At 37.6% G+C, this 12,325-nt stretch overlaps 1 long non-coding RNA gene across 1 annotated transcript; it reads left to right on the top strand.

Annotated features, from left to right (window-relative positions):
* Positions 1-276: 276 nt before the first annotated feature.
* Positions 277-11,758, top strand: LOC139590688 (uncharacterized). The gene is made up of 3 exons (XR_011679400.1): positions 277-521; positions 5,386-5,474; positions 11,247-11,758. It is a non-coding gene; the product is annotated as an uncharacterized lncRNA (long non-coding RNA).
* Positions 11,759-12,325: the final 567 nt, after the last annotated feature.

Genomic DNA, 12,325 nt, shown 5'->3' on the forward strand with positions numbered 1-12,325 from the left:
TATATTGGTAAATGGGTAGATTAAGTTAACAAGAGATGTAAAATTTTGAGGCTGCCCTTAAGCAGCTATATTAGGAAAGTGGTTCAATAAATGCAAATAAATTTTCAATGTCTTACAAAAGTGCCTTCCACCAGCTTATTCAGGGCTTGTTACTGTTGATGCTGTACACCTGAGCCTAAAGACACCAGTGTATTAACTTTCATGTGTTAATCGTGTATAAATCTAAATAATCTTTGAAATTCTTTGAAGATTTGACACCTTTCAAGTTCAAGCATTTGCAGCAGCTGGTGTACAGCCTGGGACACAGAGAGCTATTGGCAAACACAAGTTTTTCTTTCCTTTTCAGTGATGGTATGATCCACAGAGACATTTTATGAATCAAGACCATACTCAAAAGCAGTGGTTAGTGAGACAGACACACACATTATTCCTTTCTCATCTCATGGGGCATGGACTTCTAGCATATTGTTCCTTACCATGATGGGAAGTTTGTATTCAGTCTTCATGGTTTTTGTTTTATGGTAAGTAGATTCCTAAGCCTGAAAAGATCAGATTCACCATTAAAAAACATAGTACTCCATCATCATCTCTGCATGAATTCAGCTTTAATTATGAATTTGACAACTCGTATATATGCATAGGATAGCAGAGCAGAGCCATACACACTGAAGTGGGTTCCCACCACAGCTGCCTGTTGAAGAGTAGGATGATTTTGTTTCTTTACTCTGCAACTTCTAAGTTTGTGTCAAGTTCAGGTGTTTCCTCCATTGCTTTTGAATCACACACACACAGACACACACAGAAACACACATAGGAACACACAAAACACCCCAAAAAAACCCACCCCAAAACAAAAATAATAACAACAACAAAAATCAAAACAAAAAATACCCACCAAACCAAACCAAAAAATCAAACCAAAACAAAACAACCCCCCCCCCCCCCCCCCCCCCCCCCCCACAAACAAACAAAAAAACCAAACACAAAAAGAGCCCACATTTGCCTAGTGAAGGTTCAAACACAGCAAATCTTATTATGGTTGAGAAGTAATAGTTTAATTGAGATAGCAGTTTTCTTCAAGTCTTAAAAAAATATATTACTTAGGGAAGAAACTGGCAGTACAGATGTACTCATGGAAATCCTACACACCTTTACGTACATTTATTTCCTATGCTTATACATAGATGTGTGTTAGTGACTGTTTACATGTGGGTTTTGCTTTTCTGTGTATAGGGTATAGCTGAAAGGAGATATATGACATTTTAGATGCTTTTACTTTGCCACAGAATCAGTACACAGTATTCTCTGCTTATACAAACTATGACCCAATACCTGACCTAGGGTTAAAACTTTAATGAATGTTCAGATATGCAGATATTAGCTTTTTTTTTACCTGGTCTGGTATGCTGTCAGTTCCTCATAATTTGACTGGAAGCCAGACATATTCCACATTAGACAAAGGATGTCTATGTGTCCAAACACAAATAAAAAAATCCATTTGGCTTTTGGTCAACAGCATTGTATTAAAATATAATATACATAGACGCAGGCATGTGTATGTATTGACTGTAGAGATTATAGTTCCTATTTTGGCTTGGTCCATATTTTGAGGAAAATTATTCTTACTCTTGCGATTAAAGTATGCATTTCACACTCATTTTCACTAGGCTGGATTTTTAGACACAATTTCTAGTTACACTGGGCTTCCTCTAAGAAGGTAGACAGTAGGTCATGAATGGCCTGAGTTTCACTAACCTGACAACTTAAGCAATGAAATACTCCTCTATTGTTAAATTCTGTTTAGATTGAAAGACCAAAAAGAGGCATTAGGGAGATGATTTTTTAAATTTACTTAATTATGAGAATAGAAGCCAGGTTAGATCATCTCTGCTGTCTCTCTTTTCATTGGTAGAAATTCATGTAGTTTATAATTTCTTAATGGAATGGCAAAGAGTTAACACATACTCCTATATAGCAGAAGAGTCTCACATGTTTTCTCTGTTTTAGAAAGTCACAGAAATATTACCACTAGCATATAATTAAAAAGGCTGATACATCCTTAGGGTGTAGCCTCTGCCATAATCTTTTACCAAATAACAGCACAAATCCCAATTAAACACTTTTCATTAATTTTCTTTTCATAGTCTCCATTTTTAGAGTAGGAAAAAAGAATGTAAGGTAATTATTTGAAAAGATAAAATACTACATGCTGTTTTGCAGAAACTGCATGGTAACTCTAAAACTCATGGAACATCTTAATTCTGCAGGAAACCAAAGTAACTGAGTAATAAATTGTGTCATCTCTATCTCTGCTATCTCTTGATAAATTTTAAAGATCTCACTAGACACTATTTTTATTGAATAAAGTGAAATCACCATGAGAAGTGCTGCTTCATTTTGTATTTTCTTGTGACAGCAAGATTGCTCCATATTCTTAGTGTAATTGAGACAGCAAACAAGTGGCATTACAGGAACAATAACACTGGAAATGGTTCTAGGTTTGAAAGTAGTTCCAAAGGGTTTCTTAAAGGTGGAACTACACACACCATAAGTAAAAATGCTTGTAACTGTAAGATGAACAGAGAGACACAGAATATATAGTCTGGAAAAGTCTGGAATTCATCTAGCCCATTGTACTCAGAGCAGGCCCATTGTAGAATAGATTTTGGCAGCATCATCTTTAAATCTAAAGAGAACTTACATGTCAGACCAGTTCTATTGAGAGTATTAAAGAGTAAATTTTTCCCATAGTCAGCTGATCCAGAGAACACGAGAACATTACTGAAGTGTTACTATACTAATGAGGAGTAAAATAACTGAGAAATTGCTGCTACTGTAATGTTGCTTCTGAGCTACAGTAGAGTAAATAGGTAAAAATTTAGCTTGTGCCCAGAAGTATTATCCAAGCCAACAGCAAAAAACATAGAAGCTGTTACTGTTTGTTAAGAAACAAAACATAAGCATCCCCATGTACCAGATGAAGTATGTTTTGACTTGTTCAACAGAACATGCATTAAAATAGCTATCCATTCTACAGTATAGAAGCGGAGAGCTTCTGAGATACTTCAATCCATTCTCCAGATGAGAGAACTAAAATAATTTCTGATTTGAGGTAGGACCTTTTCCTTTGTTTTGGAATGTTTGAGATACACTATTAATGGGAGAAATCCAGATGATCTTAGAAAATGGCATGGAATAGTAGTTTGTTATAGGCTTTTTATAGATTTGGCTGCTTCTCTTCATGTTGTAAAAAGACAAAAACAAAAATGTCTGGAACACAGATCAGTAAAATGGCTGTTACTTCTAACTGGTCATTGGGTACAAAAATACAAGAAGATAATAAGAACTATAAAACATCTGCTCTTATATGAGATCGTACTCCAGATATTGCCAGAGTGGACCAGGGTTGAAGGTTAGTCAAACTTTTTGTTTCTACTTGATCAAAAGCTAAAATGCATAGAATTGAAAGGATTAAGGTAACTCAATAAACTTTTGTCTTGACTTTTCCATACATTTGTCCTTTATGTCTTGGAAACGTAAGTGACCTTGCTATAAATATATGGTAGCTAGCATCTAATAAAAAATCTATATACATACTTCTGGTTTCTATATGAAAGTGACATTTACGTAACCTCCAGTGCATTACTCAGTGGAGGCTAACAATGATGTGGAAATAAGGACTATAAAAATGGTGGCTTTGAGATATAATAAACTTTAATGAATACATATTTTTAAAATTTACTCCATTATTCTGTGTAGATTTCAAATAGCTGCTGGTCCTATTCATGACTAAAATTTGTTTCATACTGAAATGCATATAGGTCAGAAGGGACCTTAAAGATCATCTAGTTCCCAGCCCCTTCCACTAGACCATGCTGCCCTGTCCAACCTGCCCTCAAACACTTCTAGGGATGGGACATCCACAATGTCTCTGGGTGCCTGTATCTCACCACCCTAACAAAAAGGAATTTCTGTCTAGTATCCAATCTAAACCCGCCCTCCTTCAGTTTAAAACCATACCCCCTTGTCCTATGCATACAGGCCAATGTAAAAAGTCCCGCTCCAGATTTCTTGTATCATTTTTCAGATATTGGAAGTAAGGTGTCAGCAGTAAGGGTTCCCCTCAACCTCCCTTTCTCCAGGCTGGATGAACCCAAGTCTCTCAGCCTGTTTTTATATGAGAGGTCTTTCAGTACTCACCATCTTCATGACCCTTCTCTGGACATGCTTCAGCAAATCTGTGTTGTCCTTATGCTGAGAGCCCCAGCGTGAGACACACTACTCCAGGTGGAGTCTAATGAGAGCAGCTGAATGGGAAAATCATCTCCCTCGACCTGCTGGCTACACTTTTTTTGATGCAGCACAGAATGTGGTTGGCTCTTCAGTTTGCAAATGGGCACTGCCAGGTCATGTTGAGCTTCTTGTCACTCAATGCCCCCAAGTCCTTCTCCTCAAGGCTGCTTTCAACCCATTCTCCACCCAGCCTGTACATGTGTTTGGGATTGCCCTGACCCAGCAGGATCTTGCACTTGGCCTTGTTGATCTTCATGAGGTTCACCCAGACCCACCTCTCCAGCCTGTCAAGATCCCTTTTGATGGCATCCCTTCCCTCCAGCGTGTCAACTGCACCACACAGCTCAGTGTCAGCAGCAAACTTGCTGAGGCTGCTCTCAGTCCCACTGTCCATGTCACCAACAAAGATGTTAAACAATGCCAGTCCCACTGCCTAACCCTGAGGAACATCAGCTCCTCACTGGTCTCCATTTGGATTTAGAACCACTTACCACTACACTTTGAGTGTGACCATCCATATTTTTATTTTTATTTTATGTTACCATCCAGTTTTTTTTTTGTCCAGTGATTGGTCCATCCATCAAAGGCATGTCTCTCCAGTTTGGAGAGGATCAAAGCATTGAAATGCTCAATGTTTTGAACAAGTCCTAAGAGGTTAAATCACTTACCTTCTATATCCACCAACACTGTTACACCTGTAAAAAGCCACTAAATTTGTCAGGCAAGATTTTCTCTTAATGAAGCCATTTTTGCTGTCACCAATCACCTTATTTTCCACGTGCCTTAACATAGTTTCCAGGTGGATGTAGGTTCTGTACTTCTTTGTTCACCTTAGGTAAGAAGCAATGCTTCCCAAATTTGACGTTATATGAAAATCCAAGAAGCTCAAGGCTTTTAGTTTAGTCTGTCATAATTGGTATTATTTTAATTATGAGAACGTATGCACAGCAAAAATATCTTTTATTCTAGTGACTGCAGGTTACATTGAGGTGGGATGTTGTCTTCTTCCAAGATTTCCTCTCTTTCTTCTCCTATGTTTTGTCAGGGAATTATGTACTGTTTTAATGATGCTTATCTGACTTATTTTTGCAGTACCTTTGTCCTACTGGAAGCTTAAAGTTGGAGAAGGAAATACTTGCTCCCAAGAAGCAGAAACTGAACTCTCCCAAAAAATTTGTAATGTAAGATATTATTATCTCTCTTTTACTGTGGTTTTTTGAAGCTTGTTTTCTGTCATGTTTTGTAATAAACTGTGGCATTTAACATGTTTTAAATAACCTAACTAAATTTTTTCTTCTTTAGATGCCAATGATTAATTTTTTCTGTGTATTCAAAGAATTTGTTTTTTCCACTATCACAATGACAGTTTCACACAAAAACAATTCCTAGTTAAACCCTCCTTTTACTCTTGCATTTATTCAACGAGTAGTTGTTTATTGTTTTGCAAGCAACAAAGTGAGCTTGTTCATCAATTAATGGACATATTTAGATATCTTTCGTAAAACTTCATCCCCTTTGTTTGGTTAATAAGGAGAAAAAAGTCCCTTAAATACAAAAGCAGTTTCTTGGATGATGTATTGCTTGTTCTTTAAAATAGGTTGGCAAAATGAGACAGACATGTCAGGATACTGTAGTTACACCAGTCAAGGCCATTCTATGCCCTAATTTTCCCTGTAGAGAGCACTAATGCTCTGGGTTCATTCAGGGCAGGAATAGCTCTGACGAACATTTCCAGGTCACATATATCAGATGTTTGTGCCTAAACGATCGAGCATTGCCCTTTGTTCATGTCTGATATTCAAGCTTGGTGCACTTTTTCATGTTAAGCAGGTGGTATGTTCAAAACAAAACATCATGCTTCTTCAGTGCATCCTGACCTTTTCAGCCACCCTTTCTTTGGAAGGTCTGACACAGAGTAACAGCGTCTGCCCCATCTGATATGACAGCATCAGTGCCTCTTTCAGAAGGAGTTTCTTCACAGTAAATGTGTTTCTGTTTGTTCCAGTAAATCTGGTAATGCCAGAAATGAATCTTTTCCAATCTGGTTTCCTAGATGCATGACTGTGGAGGGAGGAATTTAAACAGAAACCAGAGCTGCTGACTATTCATCAAGGAAATATTTTATATACACAGTTAGGATTCCTTTACCAAGCTTGTACATTAGTATATTCAACTTATTTTATGTAGAGCTTGCTTCCCAAATATTGTTCAGTCTGATGTCTGGACAAGGACTTCCCCTGCCTTTGTTTTTCATCAAGCAATAGAGTAAAAACTTCTCATCTCTCATATTAACTAACTGCTTCCTATATGGTGGAGCTGCAAAACTTACATATAATCACCCTTTATTTCCTATAAGTTACAAGAAATTTTATTTATATTAAAATTAGATGACTTGAAGAAGTAGGAAAACATACAGTCCACTAACAGTGTTTGAAAGTTTTTTTCAGTCCTTAAAAACAAATAGGGTTCTCATACATGCTCTGTGGCAACTCATAAAAAGAATGTGCAAAATGCAGTTGAGAGCAAAGCCTGGATGAGGTCCTGACATGTTGGATACTATGTCTTTAGCCAGAGAAAACTTTCATTGGCTTTCATGCACTAGAAAGAACATGTATGGTGCCAGTTCATCATCTCAGCTGCACCAGTTCACAGTCCTGAAATTACACTTCTTTCAGCTGCAGCCTGAATTATAACTGATTTCAAGTAACAAGGACATGTATTACAGGCTTGTGGTTCAAAATATTTCAGTAAGACTACTTTAAAGCAATGATATTTTGATCCAAAAGATGTAGAAAGCAAAAGAGTTAATACATTTTACACTTATTTTCATCAAGTTCAGTGACAAGTAAAATCTGAGCTCAGCTGCCAAGCAGACAGCTCAGCTCTGTAATGATGGAAGATGGAACCTGTTCATTTCCTTGCATTCCTCATTATGGCCAACAGTTCATTTTCTAAAAATATGACTGTGGAAAAAGTTAGAAATGTTTCAATTGATTCAGTTCTCATTTATAAGTCAGGAATTTACTCCACAGCTATAAACAAAGATTCAGCATTTTGCAATCGCGTAAATCAGACTATAACAGGTACTCTACATTTATGTTGTCCTGAATAGTCTTATATTACTTTAAATGTATAAATTCATCAGTAGTCAGAATTTGCATTGCTTTGCAGGACTTCATATCTAAAATCTACAGCAAGGAATTTATCAGGGGAGGAAAAGTCAATATCAAAATTCAAATCATTAAAACAGAAAGGATCTTCTGCAGCTTCATTTAGTTTCTGTCACTTATATCCTAAAAAAAAGAAAATAGTAGCTGCAAATATGTTACAACAAAGCCTAATAACTTTGCCTCTCATTCAATCTCAGTTTTGTTGTTTTGCTTGGAGTCTCAGTACATGAAATTTTATCTATAAATCAAACTCTTGGAAATAAACTTGCTGAAATCACAATCAGAGTCAAATATTTATGTGATGATTTTTGTGAGAAGTTCAGTAAATATGTTGTCATCAGTTAGAGTCTCAAGAAAACATCTCAGGGTTTTTTTTCTCTTCAGCTTGGAAAAATATGATTCAGTCATGGACAGGAAAATTATGCTTGAAAAAACAGCTTCCTAGCAGGTCTGCACAGGAGCACCTTCACTGTGCTGCCCAGTTTTAAAAAATTTCATAGTGTGCTCATATTTCTTTGACACGTCCCACAGTTGACACTTGGATAGTCCTGTAAAGACTCCATCTATCTTCCTTCCCCATACTGATCCCATTTGTTTATTTTCATCCCTCTCTCCTCCCTGCTTCCCTATATTTTGTGAAATTTAAGCTTGATTGTTTCTTGCTTTTCATCTTAATCATGCTGTCTTCTCCTAGCCACAAACATTCAGATTCCATTTCCATACCCTTTTTTTATTGCCTTCTTCTCACATTACTTGACTTCACACTTTTCCTTTCATTTCCTGCCTTGTTCACCATTCCTGTTCTCATTTCCATACTGTCTTAGCACCTTTCCTAATTTGCAGCTACCTTGTCTGGCCTAGGAGGGCTTCTGAACTCATGTCCTTTGCCATGGATCACATCTTGCTTGTTTAGGTACTGGTACTTCGTGCCAACAGCCGTTGTGCTGATACCAGCTGATGGAATCCCTTCAGTTCTCCAGTAGTCTCTCTCTCCCCTTGACTTCTGAGGTGTTTGGATCCTTGTTTTCTACTTCCATACATTGGCTAGCAATTGACCAGTGTTCCCAGGGAGTACTGCAGCATAGGTAAACCCATGGCTAAATAAATAAATGGGTACAGAAACCAGGATCTTCATGAGAACCTTTCCTAAGTCTGAGTGTAGCTCAGTTGGGATGGTTAGGTTTGCACACAGGCTATTAGTTTGGTAAGGTCTAAAGAGATTTTAAAGATCCTTTGAAATAAAGGGTGCTGTGTAAATCTAGATTAATACATTTTTCCTGCAGGTAATATTTATGTTAATTTTGCCATTTTTCAGCTGTCCAGGGAAGGAACAGCTACTGGCTTAGTGTTTAACTCTGCATATTTACATAACGCTTTTCCACATTACTCCTCATTCTGAAGAAATAAAGCATGCTTGTTTAAAAAAAATTCTAAGGCACATTCCTGTAAATTTTCATTTTTAACCTTTTCCTTGCTTTCTATTTATATTACACAAATACAAAGGTAAAAGCTCAGCAAATCTATGTAACTGCAGTAAAAGCAACTGCAACATATTTATTCTACTTATGTTCTCATTGGCTTTCAGAAACTCACTTCTTTGAGAGTGAGAAACTTTTTAAATTCCAGTGTAAATTCATGCTTTATTCTTCATGTCCTATGTCTCTTTCCTCCTCACAGATGCTTATTCTGGCTGTGTTTCAAGAAAAGAACTGTCCATCTTCTCTACTTCTGCTTAACTAGATTTGATAAACTGTGTAATTTTGTTACAGTTACCTAAGTTTCCACAGAAATGGGAGAGCAGAGCTGTTCACATTTTTTCATTTTAGATATGTAATCCAGGCTGTGTGGAAAAAGAAATGAATACATTCCCTTGAAAGTGCCCTTCTTAATGCATCCTACATTTGCCTAGGTGTTTGACCTTTTTTCCTGGAGATTTAGTTGTTGTGTTTAACCAACCTGATTGACTCCTACAATGGGACAACTGGATAGAGGAGAGCAGTGAATGTTGTCTACCTGGACTTCAGCAAGTCTTTCAACACGCTCCTGCGATATCCTCACAGGCAAGCTCAGGAGCTGTGGGCTGGATGAGCAGACTGTGATGTGTTTTGAGAACTGGCTGAATGACAGAGCTCAGAGGGTTGTGATCAGTGGCACAGGGTCAAGTTAGAGGCTTGCCACAGGTGGTGTCTCCCAAGGTTCAATACTGGGCCCAGTATTGTTTGACTTATTCATTAATTTCTTAGATGAAGTGGAGATCTCTCCCCAGCGAGGTCACTGAGCACACAAAGCTGGGAGCAGTGGCCGATACCCCAGAGGGCCGTGCAGCCCTTCAGAACAGGCTGGAGAGATGGGCAGAGAAGAACTGCCTGAGATTCAACAAAGGCAAATGCAGGGTCCTGCACCTGGGCAGGAATAACCCTGTGGGCCAGCACAGACTGAGGGCTGAGCTGCTGGGAAGCAGCTCTGTGGAGAAGGGTCTGGGGGTCCTGGCGGACAGCAAACTGTCCCTGAGCCAGCAGTGTGTCCTTGTGGCCAAGAAGGACCATGGGATCCTGAGCTGCATTAGGAAGAGGATGGCCAGCAGGTTGAGGGAGGGGATCCTGCCCCTCTACTCAGCCCCGGTGAGCCTCACCTGGAGGGCTGTGTCCAGTTCTGGGCTCAGTACAAGAAAGACAAGGAGCTACTGGAGACAGTCCAATGGAGGGCTGTGCTGATGATTAGGGCACTGGAGCATCTCTCTCATATGGAAAGTGTGAGTCCTCCTTCTTTGCCCTTCTTGAAAACTGGGACAATGCTCAAAAGTCATTGAGAGAGGCTTGGTGATGACATCAGCCAGCTCCTCAAGGATCCTCAGATCAGGCTCCATAGATTTTTAGGGATCCAGCTAGAGCAGCAGATCCCACATAAGTTCAGGGTCAGCCCTTTAAAATGCTCTTAAAAAAATTATAAGAACTAATGTGTCAATAATGCCTAGAATTTTATGGATTTTTTAACATATAAAAGAGAAACCAACTGCTGAACTGGCTGAAAAGCCTAAAGGAATCACTTAAGATTTAGAATAGACTTAAAATGGCCTTAGTCTGTGGTCTTTTCCATAAAGAATGAAAAGTAGTTTGCAACATATCAGGTAACTCTCCAGTCTCCTGTGATTTAGAATGCTATTCCATTCAAAATATTCATAGACATAAATGATGATGATGGTGATAATAATAATAATAATAATAATAATAATAATAATAATAATAATAATAATAATAATAATAATAATAATAAGAAGAAGAAGAAGAAGAAGAAGAAGAAGAAGAAGAAGAAGAAGAAGCACAAGAGGAATTCCAGTACACATCTGTTGTGTTTCAGACTTGAAGTCAGAACAACAAAGACATCAGCACAGCTGTAAAGGTCACTTACGTAGCAGGCTGAGTCAATAAACAGGAATATTTAATCATGAGTAGAAGTTGTGAGTGACAAACAGGACAAGCTGTATAAGGAAAAAGAATCCCTACATTACAGGAGGTGGTATAAAAGTACATTCTGAGAATTTTCTGATTCCCCTGTGAAAGAGTCACTAAACTTTTTATCAGGGAAGGTTGAGTCATCCTGTTCTAAATGAACTAAAGTTTGTTTTGGAGAAATTTGTTCCTGGTATTGTTTGTCTTTTCATTTTTCAAATCATGATTTTCCATTTGCGTTGGTGATAGAGCTGACAATTTGGAGATAGGGAATAAATGTATAGCACTTGCAATTTGAGCAGAGGAAATAAAAATAAACACTTTCTTATTGCAGGTTTCTGATCTTACTACTACAAGAGGAAAGTTCAAAAGCTGATTAGGTAAGATCCAGATGACACAGGCAAGTACTACTAGAAGGTAAGCCTTATTAGGTCCATGCCTAAAAACAAAAATTCTATTAAATACTACATATTTTTAAAGAATTAATCAGATTTAGAATTTGTTTACATTTTATAAGTCATGAAACTAAAATAACCACATGTGAGACACTCAGGTACTAAGAACAAACAAAAACAATGGTACCATAGCAAAGGAGAAAAAGGTCTAATGCAACCTCTTAGCAATTGTTAGGAATTTGAACTTCAGTTTCCAGCTTCAGAAGCTCACATATATTCCAGTAATTGCCATTGAAAACATTTACTGCTCACTAATCAATATTGTCTAAGACATCCCTTAGAATAACTGTTTAAATCAGTATTGATAAAAAATCCTTGCACAATAAAAATTGGTCTTTTCCTAAAATGTTACCTTGAGTTTGGCCTTAAAAAAAGCTCCTCTACTGTATGAGTAGAACACAGGACATGGATGAAACCCATGGCAGAGAAGCAATCTGCTGAAAAAAGGAAGAAAGAGGCAGACATGGATTCCTTCCCAGCATTTAGGCATAGCCTCACAGTTAGTTTAGTATATCAGTATGGTGTATTGAAGGATGTTGTGCAGCTAGGCTCAAATATAATCCCTTGACCTCGTACTGGTAGGGGACAAGATTTCACTTTTATTGCCTTGTGCTCTTCTTGCTAGAGGCAGAAAAGATTTGTGAGGTTTTTCTGATCTCTCTTTTCACTTGGACCACATTAACTTTAAAACAAATAAAAATTAACAAATAAACCAGAAAGTTTGTTTTGTACTAAAAAAAGCAGAATCTATCATAAATTTTATTATCAAACTATGTTGAAAATTCTCTAAGCATTATTGCCACATTTTTACAGGGCATTTTTAACTTGTAGAGGAAGAATCCCTGGTGTTTTGGTTCCAAATGCTCCAGACTTAGAGGATGTTAAAAATTACAAAGAATAGATGTTGGAAATGCCCAAGGCATAAAACCCTAGCATAGCTTTTTAAAAAATAATTTTC

The sequence above is a fragment of the Agelaius tricolor genome, unplaced genomic scaffold (genome assembly GCF_023055355.1).
Source record: "Agelaius tricolor isolate 1412-34295 unplaced genomic scaffold, bAgeTri1.0.p SCAF_5, whole genome shotgun sequence".
In the NCBI taxonomy this organism is placed as follows: domain Eukaryota; kingdom Metazoa; phylum Chordata; class Aves; order Passeriformes; family Icteridae; genus Agelaius; species Agelaius tricolor.